Source organism: Mauremys mutica, chromosome 4 (genome assembly GCF_020497125.1).
Source record: "Mauremys mutica isolate MM-2020 ecotype Southern chromosome 4, ASM2049712v1, whole genome shotgun sequence".
Lineage (NCBI taxonomy): Eukaryota > Metazoa > Chordata > Testudines > Geoemydidae > Mauremys > Mauremys mutica.
Genome location: NC_059075.1, coordinates 13,860,701 through 13,879,048, shown reverse-complemented (window position 1 = coordinate 13,879,048; position 18,348 = coordinate 13,860,701).

Sequence of the window (18,348 nt, the reverse complement as noted above, 5' to 3'; positions counted from 1 at the left end):
AACAGCCCTCCCTTACCTGGCCTGGGGAAAGGGAAGTGCATTGGGGAGGAGGCTGACAGGAGTTGTAGTCCTATGCTTTGCAGATCCAGCACAACTCTTTCAAAAAGATTAATAATAGCTCATCAATCTGCCCAATGACTACAAAGTAACAAAACCATAAACTGGGAAAACACCAAGGCTCATCGATTAAAGGGAAGAACGTGGTGATCCATCAGCTCTCCCTTAAAAAGAAAATTAAAATAAATAAAGCAACACTATAGAAAAAAACACCTCCCGGTAGAAAGAGATGAAACGTATGGAGTGGAATGAATTTATGGACCCTTCCCCCTACCGAGAATGAAAATTTCTGGAAAATTGAAACAAATTCTCTCATTTCCACTCCGGGGGAATGTTGCCATACATTCAGTAAAGACGGGATTTTTGTAGCAGTACTGTCAACTGTTGGGTGCATTAAGGGTGAGATACAGCTTGCAGAACCTGCTTGCTGAAGTCTGCTTTGCCCTACTGAAGTCTACTAGTCTTACAGAATTCTGTGACTGCATGCAAGGACACCCGAGATTGCGGCTTCATAAAACCGCTTGTTGGTGTACTGCACCTGCTAGCCTGTGAACCTGCCATTGCCTTCTTGAAATGGGCTTTAATCTTCAATGGAGGAATTTTCCCCTTGGCTTTACGCGCCTAGGAAAATCCCCCCTAATATATCTTGCTGTGGAGGACCTGGATACTTTCTGTCCCCTATTAGAATGTATCAGAATGAACAAAAGCAGAGGTTTTACTGAAGGGTTTTGTTCTTTTAATACAGACCTTAATTGCTCTCTGGGCATACAAAGTGTGCCACACCCTTTCTTTCAGACAGGCTGGATTTGAGCAAAAATCTCATGGGAATTGATGGAAGAAGGAAATTATCTTAGGGATAAAGGAAGGTTCTGTCTGTGGTACCATCCTTTCATGATGGGGGGAGGAAACAATTTTGAGGGAGGACAGAGAGAGCTCCCTACTCTGATAACCTTTGAGCAGGTGTTCTAGCCACTAGAAAGATGACCTTAATTGACAGGAAATATAGTGACACTTTGGACTGGGGTTGAAAAGTGGAAATGAGAATGTGTTTAATATTAGGAAAAGATGCCACAGAGCTACCCTATGAATAGGAGGTGGTCTGATTACAGTGATAGCTTTGAGGAATTTTTTGACATGTGGATGAATGGGTCAGCGAGGTTGACCTACGGCCGCCAGAACTGAGGATCTAACTGACACCTGAGTTCTGAGTGTGTTGTACTGTAGCCCCAGAGACAGGCCTGCGTAAAAGAATTCTAGGAGCAATTTGACTGAAGGCAGTCCTGCCATATATCCTCCTGATGTGCTCCAGGAATCAAATCTTCTCCACATTAATGGTGGAAAACTTTCTGTACTACAGCAGGATTGAGAACACGTCACTGGACTATCCTAGGGTTTTTTTAAGTATGACCTCTCACTAACCAGGCGGTCAGGTTCAGAGATGCCAGGCTGCAATGGAACAGGCCCTGTGATGGTAGAGTGGATCATAATGTCACTGGAGGAGCCACAGACATCTCCATGAGGCCTGAAAACCAGTGCAATGTAATCAACATCACTGTAGCCTGTTGTCTCAAGATCCATTAGATTGTGAGTGTTATCATGGGAAAAAGAGGGAACACATAAAACAGAGCCCTTGGCCATACCTGGGAGAAGGGGTGGATTCCCGTGCCCTGACGATCTCTCCTCCTGGCATAGAAATTGTTCGTCTGGATATTGGAGCTGGATGCACTGAGGTGCCACATTGGTTTCCTGAAAATCTGGACTATGCGATCAAACTTCCTCTGATGGAGGCACCATTACCCCAGCCCCGACCTTTGTGGCTGACCCAATCTGCCATGACATTCAATTTTCCTTTCATATATATGGCTCGCACCGAATGTTTCTCTTAGCCCAGCTGATGAAGGTTGGTGTCTTCTGCTTGTAATGAGCACGCTAAGATGGCCTGTGAGAAAGCAAGCCAGGAGCCTCTTCTAAAGTGGCTGCCTGTGGCATGTGAGCTCCCAGCTCCAAAATGGCTGCCCTGACCCCACTATGAAGGGAATAGGAGGCAGTGGCACAAAACTGATTTCTCTGTGCTGCCAAATGGGGGAGGGGTAGGGATTCCTGACCACAGCACACAGCAGGGGACGGGGGGGCAGACCTGACAACACATGTATCCGTCTGTTGCAATGCTTTGACTGGTGGTGGGGAGGAAGGAAGGTGACTGGGGCCCCAGAGGTTTACACTGCACTGGATTTGCTGGCTGGAGCTCCTGAGGTCTCTGTGGTTCACCCCCCAGAGGTGGGACATCCAGCGATGCGAGCTGGTCTGTGTCAGTGGCCACAGATTGGGCCCTTGGTGTCCTGGACACTTTGTTCAGCTCCTGAGGTCTCTGCAGTTCACCTTAGTTGGGACACCCAGGACTGCGGCCCAGTCTGCATCAGGAGCTGTGGATTGAGCCCCAGGTATCCCCAACTAGTCTTTCTGGGCCGTTTATTTGTCCACAGCCAATGCCGCACTGTCCTGCTGGGGCGGGCCGGCCCCGGGTCTGTTTTCTAGTCACAATATCACCAAAGTTGGAGGAGCAGAAGGAACACTTTCCCCCTTCAGAGTATTCAGCCAAGGGTGCTGAGCACACAGTAAGACCCTGCCCTTTCCCTTCTTTTTCACCTTTTTTGTCCATTACCAGGATTAATTTGGCGGGGAGAACCTGGGGGAAAAGTCCCTGCCATTGCCCAGAGCTTTGTGGCACTCAAAAAGTAAGCTACCCTGTATTAAAAAGTGAAGAGCAGAGGAAAAAAGGGAAAAGAAGAAAAAAAGACTCAGGGTATAGACCGTCTACAAAGCCAGCTGCACCTTTGGAGACAGAGAAAATTCTGGAGGGGCTCTCCCATGGGAGGAGTTATCTGGAGAGTCAGCCCAGCCAAACAAAAGCATCTGATTCTGTCTCCTACAGGGTGCGGGACTGAAGAACTCATCGCTGCTGAATTTATGGAACTATGCCCCGAACTGAGAATATCAAAGCTGCTTTGGACGCCCAGTTCCCATTCATTTTAAATTAGGCTTTTATACTAATTTACTAGTTAATTTTTAATCTTCCCTTCTGTATTTCTGTGCAATGACACAACTGTTCCATGTCTTGCTGCCTTAAAAAAATGGATCAAAGATTTTAATATCTTCTTTAAAACAAAGAAATTTTAGGACCAGATATTCAAAAAAGTTCATTTCCTATTTAAGCACCCAAATCAATTGGACTGATTTTCAGAAATGTTCAGCATCTGGCAGCTCCCACTGACAACAACAATGGGAGCTGCTGGTGCTGAGCCGTTTTGGGCCCTGATTCAGCAAGGTACCTAAGCACATGTCTTATTTTAAGCATGTGAGTTGATTGTTAAACAGAGGGAACACGCTGAAGATACAGCCTTTAAGACACTTTAATCCAATAGAATAACTGCAAGAAGTTCTTGTATAGTGATTGGGTAAATTCACTCTGATTTCACAATCCCTCTACCCCATAAGGTGTTTATAAGGCAGTGTGACGGGGTGTGCATACCCCACACTAGCCAAGAGGGGGTTAAACCCACGTTATGGACAGTGGAAGTCCCGCCCCCCGATGCTACAGCAGTATGAAGGGGGGAAGCCCAGATCATTCGGGGCTGGATGCCAGAGGAGAAGGACCTGTGCTGGAAGCTCCCACTGAGGACTGGCTATGGCCCCTGCTGGCAGAGATCAGAGGCCACAAGGGTCAGCTTGGACCCCTGCAACCAATGGAGCCCCTAGAAGTGACCGGTGCTGCGGAGCCTGGAGACCCCGAAGTCTCATAGACTTCTGCACCAGAGACAATGGTAGGAAGTGACCCAGGGAAGGTGGGTATCTCCCACCCAGGTAAGCTCAGCGTGTTTCGGTGGGATTCCCCACTGAGCCAGCGATGGACCGCTCTGCCTCTGCCAGGGCTCTGGGTCGGGGCCCGGTGGACTCCCCTACCTGGGCCACCAGCCACCCTTGCTGGTGGCCCCCGGGGGGGCTGGCTACAAGGCCATACTGTCCTGTACCAAAGGGCCACGCTATTGATTCTGGTTGCTAGGCCACACTGTCCAATATTGAAGGGCAGCACTATTACTCTAGCCAGTAGGCCACGCTGCCCTGGGCATGAGGGCCATTAACTTTTCACTGGTCCTTAGACCCCAGGGTGGCGGGGTCATGGACGGGCAAGCGAACTTAATGCCGGTGTCCGCGGACCCCCTGGTAACCCACTTTTGGGCAGAGATGTGCATACACCACCACATGTGGTGGAGAATGTGGGCAATGACCGGGACTTGCTGAGAGGTCCAGAAGAAGGGAACTAGACAGCGAGACCCCCACACCAGTCAGAAATGGATACCGAGAAGCTCCAGCATCCTGAAGTGGATGCTGGAAAGTCAGCAGCAGCAGGCGGCCCAGCAGCAGCGACAGCAGGCCCAGCTGATGCAGTGGATGGCCAGTTAACACCAGCTCCAGATGACCCAGCGTCAGGAGTGTGGTGGGGCGACGACTCACCGGCGCGGCGCCTCCTGCTGGTTGTCCAGGGAATTAGCTCTTTTCCAGCTCCGGAGCGCTCACTGCAGGCCAGTGTCTCACCTGCCGCTGGCCCCCCCATATCCCTCCCGGACCCCAGTGTCCTTTACATCAGGGTTTGCCCCCAGCAGTAACCCACAATCTGGGTTTCCCCACCCAGGGGAACCCCCAACCCTCTATCCCCACCTTGCCTCAGTGGCTACTGCCAGTCACCATCTAACCCCCGCTCCCTGGGGCAGACTGCAGTCTATAAACGACTCGTCATCAGCAAGGAGGGTTAGGACCCGCTGCCTTTGCCTGTCTCTGGGCTGGCCCCCTGCAGCCCCAGTACCTTTTTGGCCCTTTAAGCAAGGCCTGCAGCCTGGGTTTTTTCCTGGCTGGAGCTCCCCAGCTCCCTCTGCCCTTCCGCAGCACTGCTTCACCTCAGGTACCCTTCCCAGCTCCCCGGCAGCCAGGCCCTTCTCTCTCAGGAAGCTAGAGAGAGAATGTGTCTCAGTCCCTGGCCCTCAGCCCTCTTACAGAGCCAACTGTGGTCTGATTGGGGCGTGGCCCCACCTGTGGCTGCATCCCCCAATCACCCCAGCTTTTCCCCTACCTCAGCCCTCTCCCAGGTCTGTTTTAAGCCCTTCAGGGCAGAAGTGGGGTGACCACCCTGCTACAAGGAGCAACCACAGCAGCTACTTTGTGAGCTGGTGGCCCAGCACCAGACCCAACAGGAGCACCTGGTCCAGCAGGTGGCAATCCTATTATAATCGGTTGGACCCTCAGATGCCCTGGCAGGATTGCCTATATGTCTCACCAAGATGGGGACAGGTGATGATCCTGAGGCATTTCTAGTCACCTTTGAATGGGTCGCTATGGCTGCCCATTGGCCCCCAGAGCACTGGGCCACCTTATTAGCCCCCTATTTAACTGGCCAGGTGCAGACCACCTATCGCAACCTCGATCCTTGCAAAGCCTTGGAGTATCCCCGAGTGAAAGCCGTCATATTATTGGATCACACTGGCATTAGCCCAGAGACCTACTGTCCGTGGGTCCTCAAAGAATGGTACTCCCCTGGGGCTTGACCACGGGCTGTGGCTCAGCGTGTGCGGGACTATTGTTGGAGATGGTTGAACCTGGAGAACTTAACCGGGACCCAGGTGGTGGAGGCAGTGGCCCTAGAACAATTCATGCAGATACTGCTGGCAGGCGGGAAGGAATGGGTACAACACCACCAACCAGTGATGCTGGCGGAAGCCGTGGGCCTAATGGAGGACTACCTGGTGGCTGATGCGACTGAGGCCCAACCCCAGAGGTCTGGGAGCCTGAGAATGAGAGAAGGGCCTGCAGGAGGGAACCCACGGAGCATGGAGCCACAAGAACCCCAACGCCTATCCCGACCACCACTTGCCAAACCCCCGAGTCCCAAACCCCGATGAGATGGCAGCCGAACCTGGGCTAGGAGTGAAGGGCACCCACGAGAGGGACGAGGCCCAACACAGGAAGAAACTGGGCCCACAGAGACCTGAGACTATTGCTGGGAGTGCAGCCAAGAGGGGCACTTTCAGTGGAAGTGCCCTTATATGGATTGTAACTATGGCCAAGTCAGGGTTGCTAGCCAAAGGGCATAGAAATGGGGCCCAGGGAAGCTCCTGATCCCCATACGGGTAGAAGAGATCCACATGACTGCCCTAGTTGACTCCAGATGTAGCCAAACGCTCATCCAGGAGGGTTTATTCCCTGGCTTTAAACTCTCCAGGGTGCAAATGCATCTTCAATGTATCTATGGTGACATCTGCCCTTATCTCACCCCCAGGGTGAGGATCAAGAACTACCACCAGGAGGATGTCCTCCATGTAGGTGTGGCCCCCAGGCTAGCCTACCCCGTAGTGCTGGGGCAAGACTGGCCTGAATTCGGGGAGATCCTCCAGAAATATGAACAGCCAGCCCTGCGAGCAGATGAGGCCAAGGCCCCAAGGAGGGAACTACTCGACCGCTCACCAGAAGTCAACCCCAGAGGAGGAACATCCGCCCTCAGTGAGCCATCCACCAACGCCTGATCCGATACAGACCACCCAGTGGAGGACGCCCAGGCGGAGCTGAAACAAGATGTGGATTTCATGCAAGAGCAGAGAGCAGACCTGACCTTGAGTAGAGCCTGGGAGTGGGCCACAGCCCCAGACCTGGAAGGTGATGTAACGCTGATATCCCCACAAGGGCCATGGTTCGAGATCCATTGGGACCGCTTGTAGTGGGTGGTACAGGAGTTGCAAACCCTAGAACCTCTCCATCAGCTGTTGCTCCCCCAAAGATTATGCCAGCACCTCCTGCACTTAGCCCATGCGACACCCTGGGCAGGCCATCTGGGGTGGGAAAAGACTCTCCAGAGAGTAGTCCACCAAGAAGTCTGGGACTATTGCACTTTTTGTCTGGAATGCCAGCGAGCAGGACCACAAAGGGTACCTCGAGCACCCCATATACCCCTTCCGGTGGTCAGCATGCCCATTGAACATATTGGAATACCACCAAAACATGCTGAGTTTACCCGGGTGGGAAATACCACTCAGTCACCCTCCGTGGGTCACTTCCTACTGTTGTCTCTGGTGCGGTAGTCTATGAGGCTTTGGGGTCATAGAATCATAGAATATCAGGGTTGGAAGGGACTTCAGGAGGCCATCCAGTCCAACCCCCTGCTCAAAGCAGGACCAATCCCCAGGCAGATTTTTGCCCCAGGACCACTAATTAATCTTGAGTAAACACCTCGGACACACAAAGTGACAACAAGCTATATGCACGAAAGAGAAAGAAAGAATTTACCAGAAAAAAGACTGGTAGTCTCTAGACAGGTATTGAGAAAGTGAGAAAAATTAGCCTATATTCAAGCAAATATAATGAATATTATAGGCTTTAATAGCCTATAAATCTATATGCACATAATTTGAAATAACTTGCTCACCAAATACTCAGAATATTTTGATATATATGTATATCTTCATTCACGTCTCTCAAAACCCTCCATTTATCCTTTGTCAGCACTCACTGATATTTACTGTGAAGGTTCCCGAAAGTGACAGAGGGAAGCCAACACAAAGTTCTCCTCCTCCAGATCCACTTGACCCAAGTCCATAAGACGATCACCTACAAACTCAATCACGTGAAGTATGAATAGTGCATGAAGCAGAAAGTGGTGTACGCACTAAAACAAATCGGTATGTACAGATCCAAAGAAGAAAGAACAAACTAACACATAAAAAACCTAAGAAAAACAGGAGCGAAGGCACTATACAACTGAGCGTGCTGGACAGTAAACAAAAGATGGTGGCCTTCTGGTTATTACCAGCTAAAGGGGACGCTATACATGACCTCACTCCTAGGATGAGTCTCTTACGAGTATGAGCATGGCAGGATTGCTTCACGACGCTGCCATTTCCGACCTCACATTTTTCCTAATTTTATTGGCAGTGAGATTATTTATTTATTTAAATAAATTATGACAGCACAGTCAGAATTTTACCAGTAGCAGCTGGCAAACAAAACACTGCTTTAGGAGACTGATAGCAGACTTACTTGTAGAAATACTAATTTCACAAGTGCAAGTATTGCTTTTTTTTTCTCAGCCCTGGCCTCCCACCTGTCAATAATGAACAATTAGTGAAGGGGTAGGGTAAGGGTATTTGTGTAGCCAGATGTTTATATTTTTGTCATACTTGAATGAAAATGTCTATATTTAGAGAGAATCTTCTTTTCCCATATCCCTTTGTTTGTCAACCGATTTTGATAACATTTGAAATGGAGTCAGTTTTTTCTTTAGTAGAGGCACACTGTAAGGCCCTAAACTGTAACTTAGTTATTTTATGCCTTAATCTGCCTGAATCTGGTCCTGATTATGAGCCAGACGCTGACCCTTAGTCTGACAACGTATTCTAAGTACAGTTGCTTGAAAAGGTTGGAAACCACTGATTTCAGCCTCTCCTTCCATTTGTCCCCCACCTCTGTACCTCACTTCACCAATACAAGATTGTTCCCCATATTACTGGTGCAGTACAGTTTCAAGTGATCTACGTGATGGACAGATCATTCCTCAGTCTAACAGATCTCGCCATTTGGAAGTTTTTCCTGGTACACAGCTTAATTTTTCTCTTCCGTAATATGAAATGCTCGCTGACATTTAATAGTCTGGTTGGCTAATCTATGAAAATCCTATTAATGGCATTTGGACTGACAACCTACCACTCACGTTTTGTCGAGCAAATCTACTTTGATTGGTTTTACTTCTCCTCATCTCTTTATTGTCAGAGTAAGCCTTAAAACTTGCTTATAGTTATACCATCTCGAATACTGCATGCTCCTGTCATTAGCAGAAAACTTTTGGTTTACAATACAACCATTTCTGAATTCTCTTCCATCTTCCTACAGACAAGCTAAGCCCTCAACTGGTGTGGAATGTCATGGTTCCATAGACATCAGTGGAGCTAAGCCAATTTACACCAGATGAGGATTAGACCCACACATTTTCAGCGAGGTCTCCTTTGTTGTTAATTATCTGATGCCTTCCTTCAAAAGCAAAGTCCAAATACACTGGGAAGGCAGAGTGCCCATTTATGGGAAAAAGCAACTGAGTCAGAAGAAGTTTGTTCAGAATAGTACCCTTGTCACCTAGTGGGGAAAAGTGAGATTGTCTGGCATCAAGGCCAGTCACTGAAAACACAGCCTCACCAGCAGCTGTGTTGGCAACTGTCCCCAATTAGCTTAGTGTGGACCCAAAAATAGAACACACCTTCTGTTCTGTTATATAATAAACCACTTGCTATTTGAAATGACAATATTTAATTTTCCTATTGTGGACTCTGGCGGCTTCCTGCATCACAGTCAAACAGCAGAGGAGGTCAACTTGGAAATGGGAAAGCAATGTTTAGTTCATACCACTTGCTCCAACTTCCTATGTGACCTATGAGTAATTAGATGACTCCCTCAATACCTCTCTCCCTCTGTATCTGGTTTAAAAAGTAACATGGAGCCCAAATGTCTGTATGCCTCCAGGAATAGTCACTCTGCAGAGCAGACTTCTGACCATCCTACAGTGCACTGGCACCATAATACCAAGGTCCAGATGCCATCCTGATACTGACGGCAACACATTTATTATTCTCAAGTAAACAGAGTCCTCAGGTGTACTTTCTGCTTTCATTTGAGGAGTTCAGGCATTCAGCAAGTGCTGGTCAAGATCTGTTCTGTGCTGTAATTACTTCTGACCTTTTCCTCCCCAACCCCCACTGCAGTGGCATTATCAGCACCTGCTAATACATACCACCCCTTTCTGCAAAGCCAAGCGGATGTGGTAAGCAGTTAATTAAATATAACAATCACCTGCAGGCAAAACTATTACTAATGTCAAATATTTAATACATAATTGGGGGGAGGAGGAGAGATATCCACATAACTCATAAAAACTTTAGAAACTCACTAGGGTTAAAAATATCTTTCAAAGACACCTGGAAAAAAGTAAGCTCTAGTTACTGAAATGGTTTTGAGTTGAAACTTGTTTTTTACAGAATTCCACAACCTCATAAACCCAGTTCTCTCTGAACCTTCCAAGCTGAGGGATAGTCTCCCAGCTGGAGTTTATGAGCATAACTCCAAAGCCTGACTATCCAATTCTTTTCTTCCACCTTTGAAGGGCCAAAAGAGGGCTCTTAAGTGCTTTTATAAACCTCAATACAGCTCAAACCTTGTGGTGCAGAACCCATTCCATTGTAATCCTGTATATATACTTCTAATAGCTTTTCTACCACAGAGTTAAGCTAATTGTCCTATAGACCCATGGCTCCTCTTTTCCATTCTTATACAGCTAATTGCCATTTGCTCCCTTCCAAAAGTAGGGATTATTTCTAGTCACTACTGAAACATTACAAATACTAGATCACTATCATCACCATACTTTGTAGCTTCTCCTAAATTGCCTTTATTTTTTTAATTATTCGAATAAATTCCTGTTGTTTTACACTAACAGAAATTGGTTATAATTCCCCAGGGTTGGGGGCGAAGGGGGAGAAATGATGCAGAAGACAACATTAACCATATCCAGTAAATTCCCCCCAAACTGTGTTTAGGGGAGTCCTTTGTTTGTTTCCTGGCTTAAAGCCTGGCCTATTTGTTATATATATATATATATTTAAACTGTTTCTAAAGATGCCTGTTGTGAAACACTGAAATGCTGTACAGTAAAAACCAAATGCAAAATATTATAAAACCTAAAAAAAGAACCAACCAGCCAAATACAATACATAGCCAGACAAAATCAAACATTCTGGCTCCAATACAAACCCAATAGGCATCAGGCAAACCACCCCACCCACAACGGGAACAGTTCCCAACTAGTAAAAGGAATGTAGAAAACAAAAGGGCAAGGAGAGGGCCCAGAAAAGAATGGTCACAACAGATCAGCTGAAAAGTATGAGACTTGTTGTGTGTGTCCAAATGCAGCCAGCAAGGAACTCTGGCACAGCACTCCTGGGAGGGAATTACACAATAAACCAGGACCCTCCACCACCAAGGCCAGACTAATCCTTGCTGACCCTAGGGAGGGACAGGAGACTTTGCCAACTATAACTGATAGCCATAGGAGTGGCAAGAAGTGATCACTCAAGTACTTAGGGCCCAGATTGTGAGGGGCTTTATGTACCAGTGCTAAGAACCTCTATTGCATCCTTTGAGGTACCAGCAGCCAGTGTAGACTGCAGAGAGTGAGCATCATTGCCTTGCGCCTACTCTCAGAAGCTGGTGAGCAGCCTTGCACTGCCACTATTTCAGACCTTGGAAGAAAACTAGGTCGGGTCTGCATTCACAGCCAAGAGACTTGGTGGGACTTTACAGCTAAACCAGAGATGCCACGACCACTCTTTCACCCACATCTGGGACAGAGCCTGGTTTTGTGGCATCAGATGGGGACTCAGATAATCTGGGTTCAGTTCCCAGCTCCACCACCGATTCGCTGTGTGACTTTGGCAAATCATTCATTCTCTCTGTGTCCCAGTTCACCATTTGTAAAATGGAGATAATAATCCTTCCTTTGTCTGCCTTGTCTATGTGCCATTTAAGCTCTTTAGGGCAGGAACTGTCTCTTATGTATTTACAGTGTCTTGCACAATGGGGCCCAATCTCAGATTGTAACAAATACATAAAAATTAATAATAATCATAGTATTGTTGCAATTTGGCTTCTATACTGAGAAAGTAGGTGACTCCAGGTCTCCCCTCCCATGACCCCCATGTACTCTCTGCATACAAGACATGCACAAGCTGCCGACAAGCTTCACAAATATGAATAATATTTTCTAGAAATTCTGCTAATTCTTGCATATTTGAAAAAAAATTATAGGTGTGTATGACACAAGAATGGCCAAGTTCATTTAAAAATGCAGAGCTGGTTTGAAAAGGGACTATATACCAATAAAAATAAAATAATGCCACCTTCTTAATCAGCCTGTCCGCTTCTTGTGAGCATTCAGAGATCTATTCATTCAGTTTAGTAACAAAATCGGTTTTTACACTGGCCACCCTAACTCAAAGAAAATGCAGAGGAAATAGAGTGAGTTAGAGCTGGACTACGAGAATGATCAGAGGCATGGAAAAGCTTCCTTATGGAGAAAGATTTTAAAAGATTGGGCTTGTTTAGAGAGGAGGTGAATGAGAGGGGACGAGATATTGATATACAGAACACAGATTGGATACTTCTCACCTATTTCACAACCCAACAACAAGGGGGCATTAAATTAAAATGAAAGCCAGCAAACTTACAACTAACAAGAAGTATTATTTTCTCCTGCAATGTGTAATTAGCCTGAAGGACTCACTGTCACAAGAGTTGAGCAGGATGCAAAGAAGTATTGGACATGTATATAGATAAACAGCATATCCTGAGATACAATAGTGAGTTTGGGTAGGGATATAAACCCTCAGCTGCAGGGCATAAGCCAACCTCTAACTGATGGGGGTCAATAAGAAACTTTCCTCATGGGGGAACTGCCCGTAACTGCCTACTACTATCCCATAACTGCCTACTGCAGAATTTCTTGAACCTTCCTCTGACAATTCTGGTGCTGGTCACTGTTGGAAACAGGGTCACTATTCTGATCTAGTATGGCAGTTCCTATGTTCCTGTTTGCCTAGCAGACCTCTGGGAAGGTGAGCTGGAATCTACTCTGGCTTATGCTTCAACTGACTTAGTAATGGATTGCAGAATCTTTATTCTTGATGATGTATGAGCCAGAAAGATATCAGCTTGACTTTCAGATTACAGGCTGAGTTTGTGGGGCCAGAGGTTGAGGGTAGGAACCCTCATCCTTTTCTTTATAAACTGGTCAGATTTGGTCTGAAAATAAAAGGAGACCAACGTTCTACTTTCACGGAGTCACTTTGTAGAGTAGACCCAGACATTAAGTTCCTTGGCACCATTTGATTTGGATGGATTGGATATTTTTCTAGTTTCTTCAATCGCTGATTCAGAAATATTTTCATTCCTTATATAAAAGTGTAATGCAACAGGATGAAGGAAGATTGAGTCTGTGCATCCAAACTATACAAACAACACATTGTAGAGTAGCACCTCTCCAAAGTATCCTGGATATCTATTACCTAGACTGTTTGGATTGACAATGTACCAAATGTTTCATTGCCTAGGGCCCTATAAAGCCAACTTACTTTTTTAGCTGAAAGCACTCATGTAGCAAGGCATTTGGGAATTAATTATTTAATGTGATTCTCATTGGTACAAAGGTTCTGCTCCTGCTGCTCAGCTGCCATCATATATATGTTGCTCTGCAGAAAATTGCAGGCTAAAATCCATCACACATTTTACACTGGTTTACAGGAGCTCCACTTACATCAGTGAATTTACATTGAGGCAGAATTCAGCTCCAGGTTTTGAAAATGCTCTTTGAAACAAAGAGAAAAACAATCCGTTTGTCTCGCCACAGAAGCCCCTTTTTAATTCAGTCTGTCTAATAACTCCATTACTGATCACTCGTTTGACACACCTACTGGAAGATTACTCCTTTTAAATAGTAAAACATTCATTAGTAACCCTGTTCCTTTGGGAAGTTGGAAATATGTATCAGTTCTCCTTAAAGGGTGCTCTTTGGATGCCTTTGCTGAAGATGGGGCAGCCAGAAGCAGGGCCGGCTCCAGGCAGCTGCGACCAAGCACGTGCTTGGGGTGGCACCTTGTAAGGGGCGGCCAATCTTCGGGTGGCGGGGCGGTGCTCAGGTTGGGGCTTTGGGGGGGGTTCAGCAGGGCGGCACTCGGGTTTTTGGTTTTTTTGGTTCAGCAGGGCAGCGCTCGAGGGGGTTTTTTGTTTGTTTTGGCGGGCGGTGCTGGGAGGGGTTGTTTCGGCGGGGCAGGGCGGCGCTCGGGAGGGTTGTTTCGGCAGAGCTGCACTTTTTTTTTTTTTTTTTTGGCTTGGGGTGGCAAAAAATTTAGAGCCGGCCCTGGCCAAAAGCATAGGAAGGTGTATGCCTGAGGCTGCACTTTGCACATTGATTTGGCTCATTTACCTCCAACGTCTCAGTTATTCTCTACACCATAATCCCCTGTTTTATTTAAAATGTTTTAATGATGGCTGGTGTAGAAGTAAATATCCTTTGGGGCTGTCTCTGTAGTGGCTGGATGCAACATCTATTTGTCACTATAAGAGCTAAAGAATCGGGCCCTTTGATTCTTTCTAAAAAAAAAAACTAGGCAAAGTTTGGCTCTAGAAAAAAATGTATTTTGAATTAAAATAAATAAATAAATCGCCGGGAGCATTGGGGTACGGCCATGTCAGGCCCCTCTACCATTACACCTCCGCCCAGTCCCAGTAACCCGGAATAAGTCTTGCAGGGCTCGATTGACTGCAATAAAGTTGAAGTTAGTGGAGTTATGCTAGCAATTAATTTGTCCTCGCCTGTCTTATCAAACACAAAATATATTGTGCATTTGATTTTTTTAATCTCCTCAAATGAAAGAAATGGAATTGTAATGCTGGGCTTTTGTAAAATCCCAGTAAATAGAATCCCAATAAATGAGGCCTGAAGGACAATATTACCCCAGGAAGATTCAGAAACAAGGACTGTTAATAACCATGGAAGTATGAAGATCCTGAAGCGCCATCAAATTATATTGTGTATAACACTGATGTCTGGGAACTGTAAACCTATACATCTGTGTTCACCTATCCTGATAGACAGATGAACCTCATTTTCTCCTGGAAAGCTGCCATATGTCACACATATCAGACAGTTTTATGATTGAAAGAAGGGGAAAATATAATGCCAGCTTTTTTCTTGAAAAAAAGCCAACTTGAGAGTATTAGCAAAAGTTGAAATGATTCCATGTGAGGCAAAAGGGGGAAAGCACTAAGCATCTCTTCAAATTAGATGGAGCAACTTTGGAGATGATTGAGGCATATGGACACCCACACAGTTTGCACAGAAAGAACTGAGAACCCCCAGACTTTAGCTTATTAAAGATGACCTTTCCCCTCTCTAAAATTTCAAAGCTGACGTTCCAAGTGCTGAACAGACTGTGTGCCATATGTAACATGACCTCGGCTCGGCTCTGCCAAAGCACTGATGGCATCACTAATGAGAGGTGAAAGGTCCTTTTCTTGCAGCTCTCTCAAAAACCCACCAACACTGTCTGTGTACTAAGGTCTCTCCACCACCACCCCAGCCCCTTTTACAGGCTAATTCCATTTAATACAGAGTCTTACACAACCCGTTTTTAAAAGAAATAATAACACAAGGCTGGCTGGCTTCTGACCACAGCTGGACTGCAACGTGCACAGTGCCAGAGTAAAGAAAATGTTTGTTTTGTCTCAGAATGCAAAGAGTGTCGGTAAACAGAGCCGTTTATGTAAATCTTGTCTCTCATTCATTCAGCAGCCACATGAACTGAAAGCTGTTTTGCTGTGTATAGAACGAGCAAACATTTTGCAGCAGCCAGGTGTGTGCGTATTTTTTATTTGTTTGTTTGTTTAACTTGATGAAGAAGCGGGGGCGGCGGGGGGTGGGGGGCTTCGCATATGTGCAAAACTGATCTGCTAATGCTGTTTGAAATCTAAAGATCAAATAAACCATGGAGCAAGGTATTGAAAGATGTTACAATCCGAGGTCCAACAAGCTTCCCTCGGCTTGTTGTCTGCGAAGGAAACAAAGCTTCCTTTTGCAGGGGGCCTGTTAGTTGTTTTCTGTTGTGCCACGCTGCCGATTTCTCCTGGACTTTCACAAAAAAATATTCTAACATTAAAAATTAGGGAGGAAATACACATACACACTCTCTCTCTGCACCGGGACCAGGGCTACCGAGTGTGCTAGTACAAGATACAGCCGTCCAAGGCTGAGCTGGGTAGATGTGTCCCTGTGTGGATGGGTTAGTGTAAACCTCTGAGCATGGATCTGTTGCAGGGTGTGTGGGAAAGCAAACCTATGAAAGGGAAGTGGGTTGGGGACGGGGGGGAGGTAACTGGTGTCTGGGAAAGATGCGTTGACGTCTGGTGTCTGTCTGTGGATAGTCAAATCATGCCTGCAGCCTTTCCAGGGGGAGCTATCAAAGCCAGGACAGCTGGGAAGGCGGCTACTCCCCCTTCCAGCTCCCCAGACTGGACAAATGTTCTTCTTTAAAAGCAGCATCAGCTAAAGGTTCAAGGCTGTTTCTGGGTCCTAAATATGCCTTTGAAAACGGTTCTCCAGACAGGTGGTTTCTGGGTCGGACAGTGGGAGCAGTTCCTGATTCTTTATTCTTCCCTGTTTTTCATGCCCTAAAACGTCATCAGGTTCAAGCATCTTTATTAACCATTTCTCTGGTGCTCACTCACAGGGGTTGTCCATGGAAACCGGCTTTAGGGGGGCGCGCGCTGCCCCTGGATGCCTGATCAGCCAAACCACCCAATTCCCCTGTGCGTCCACCTCTTCGTGCCCTACCCCTGGGGCTGGGGGCAGGAGCGGGGACCCTTCCGCCTCTAGAGGAGGGATCGAGGACCTCGCCGCTGCTCTGGGGTTTGGCATAAGGGACATTAACTCGCTCACTCGCCTTTAAGCGACTCTGGGGAGGAATTAAACACGGAGGCAGAAATAAAAAGCCCAGGCCGAGGGGAAGGCTGCAGACGCCGGCAGGTTGGCTAGCTGCCACCAGGCGGGCCACCAGCTCCTCTTGAGAGGAGGCCGAGCGGCCACCGGTACAGCTAGCGACTCCTTCCTTCAGTAAAAGAGCGCCCCCCCCCACGCTCCCTATTCCTCCTCCTCTTTTCACCTCCTTCCTCCTGCCCTCCCTCCCCCTTTCCAGATGCCGCCGCCGCCTCTGCCCCTCCCCAGAGCCAGCCAGGTCTCAGTAATGCAGTGGCAGAGTTTGCGCTCCCAGCGGACGCAGCTCTAGGAGCCAGTCTGCGTTCCTCGAGTTCCTAGTTCAAAAAACCACAAGGACTAAAAACCTCAACCCCGAGCAACAAGAGAAAGAGCCGCCCGGGGGCAGGAGGAAGCGGCATTGCTTGGAGCAGGCCTGGGCCACGCTTCCCGAATTCCGACTTTTCCCCTGGGGGAAAGAACCGGATTTACCCCCCTAGGGGGTTTTTTTGCGAAAAAAAATCCAGTTTGTCCATCAGTCCCAGCTTCCGCCTCCAGTCCCAAATTCTAACCCCATAATGATCATCGACTAAATGTTGAGCAATAATTTCAAGGACCTTCCTTTAGGTGCCTGCCAGGGTTCAGATATATTGCCTGCATCTGATTTCATTTCTGTCTAACCAGGCAAGGGGGAAAAAAACCACACCAGACTTGTTCAAAGCATGGCTGGGGAACAGCTATCTTTGAGCGGGTTTGAAAAATGTCAACGGGGCCCTATATCGAGCCCTAAATCCTTCAGCGGTGGAAGGGTTTTCTTCGTCGCCATAAGAGCTAGAAACTGAATCTCTCTTTAATAATATGCAAGATGAAATCCGGCAAAAACGGATAGGGTCAGGAGAGTAAGGCCTGTATGACTCGCCACCGGATACCAGCTGAGCCTGGCTTCCAGAAATGCTAAACTTCAGAAAACTCCAGATCAAACAGCCACAGAGTTTGGAGTAAGGCAGCAAAGGGGCTGAATGTGACCAGGGTTCCCGTATTTACCCGGCACTGGACTCTGCCGTCAGTCAGATAAAATCCCTGCGGTCATACATCAGCTGTAGGTAGAAGGTGGGGTCATCTTCACAGGCAGTTGGTTTCGCTTTTTCATACATTATTTCATTAAAATCTTCTCAAACTAGACAAATCTCTGAAAAGGTTAGTAAGTAGCTCTGGGTAACCCAGCTCCCAACCCTAATAAACATGCCCCGTGCAATGTCACCCGATAGCAAAGAGCAAGCGGCTGCTTGGGTTAGAAATCCTCACCCATCAGGTCTTCTGGGATGAATTTCCAATTATAGACCAGACCGCCCATGGCCATTCCTTACTCAGGCAAACTTCCCATTAGCTTCCACGGGAGTTTCCCGATGAGTAATGGAGAGCGGGATTGGGCCCTATTTCTTTCCTAAATTCAGAGGCTGAGAAACATTCTCTTCTCTCTCTCTCTCTCTCTCTCTCTCACACACACACACACACACACACACACTTTACAAGGTTTCTGGCTGAGCTGCTTGCTTATGGTGGGCTGTTTAACTCTGTTTTTAGAGTTTTAAATATTTATTAAAAAGGCTGGCTAAACAGGATGGGACTCCATACCAAACAGGTCAGCTAGAGGGCAGAGGGTGCTGTTGATATGCCTGTCTTCC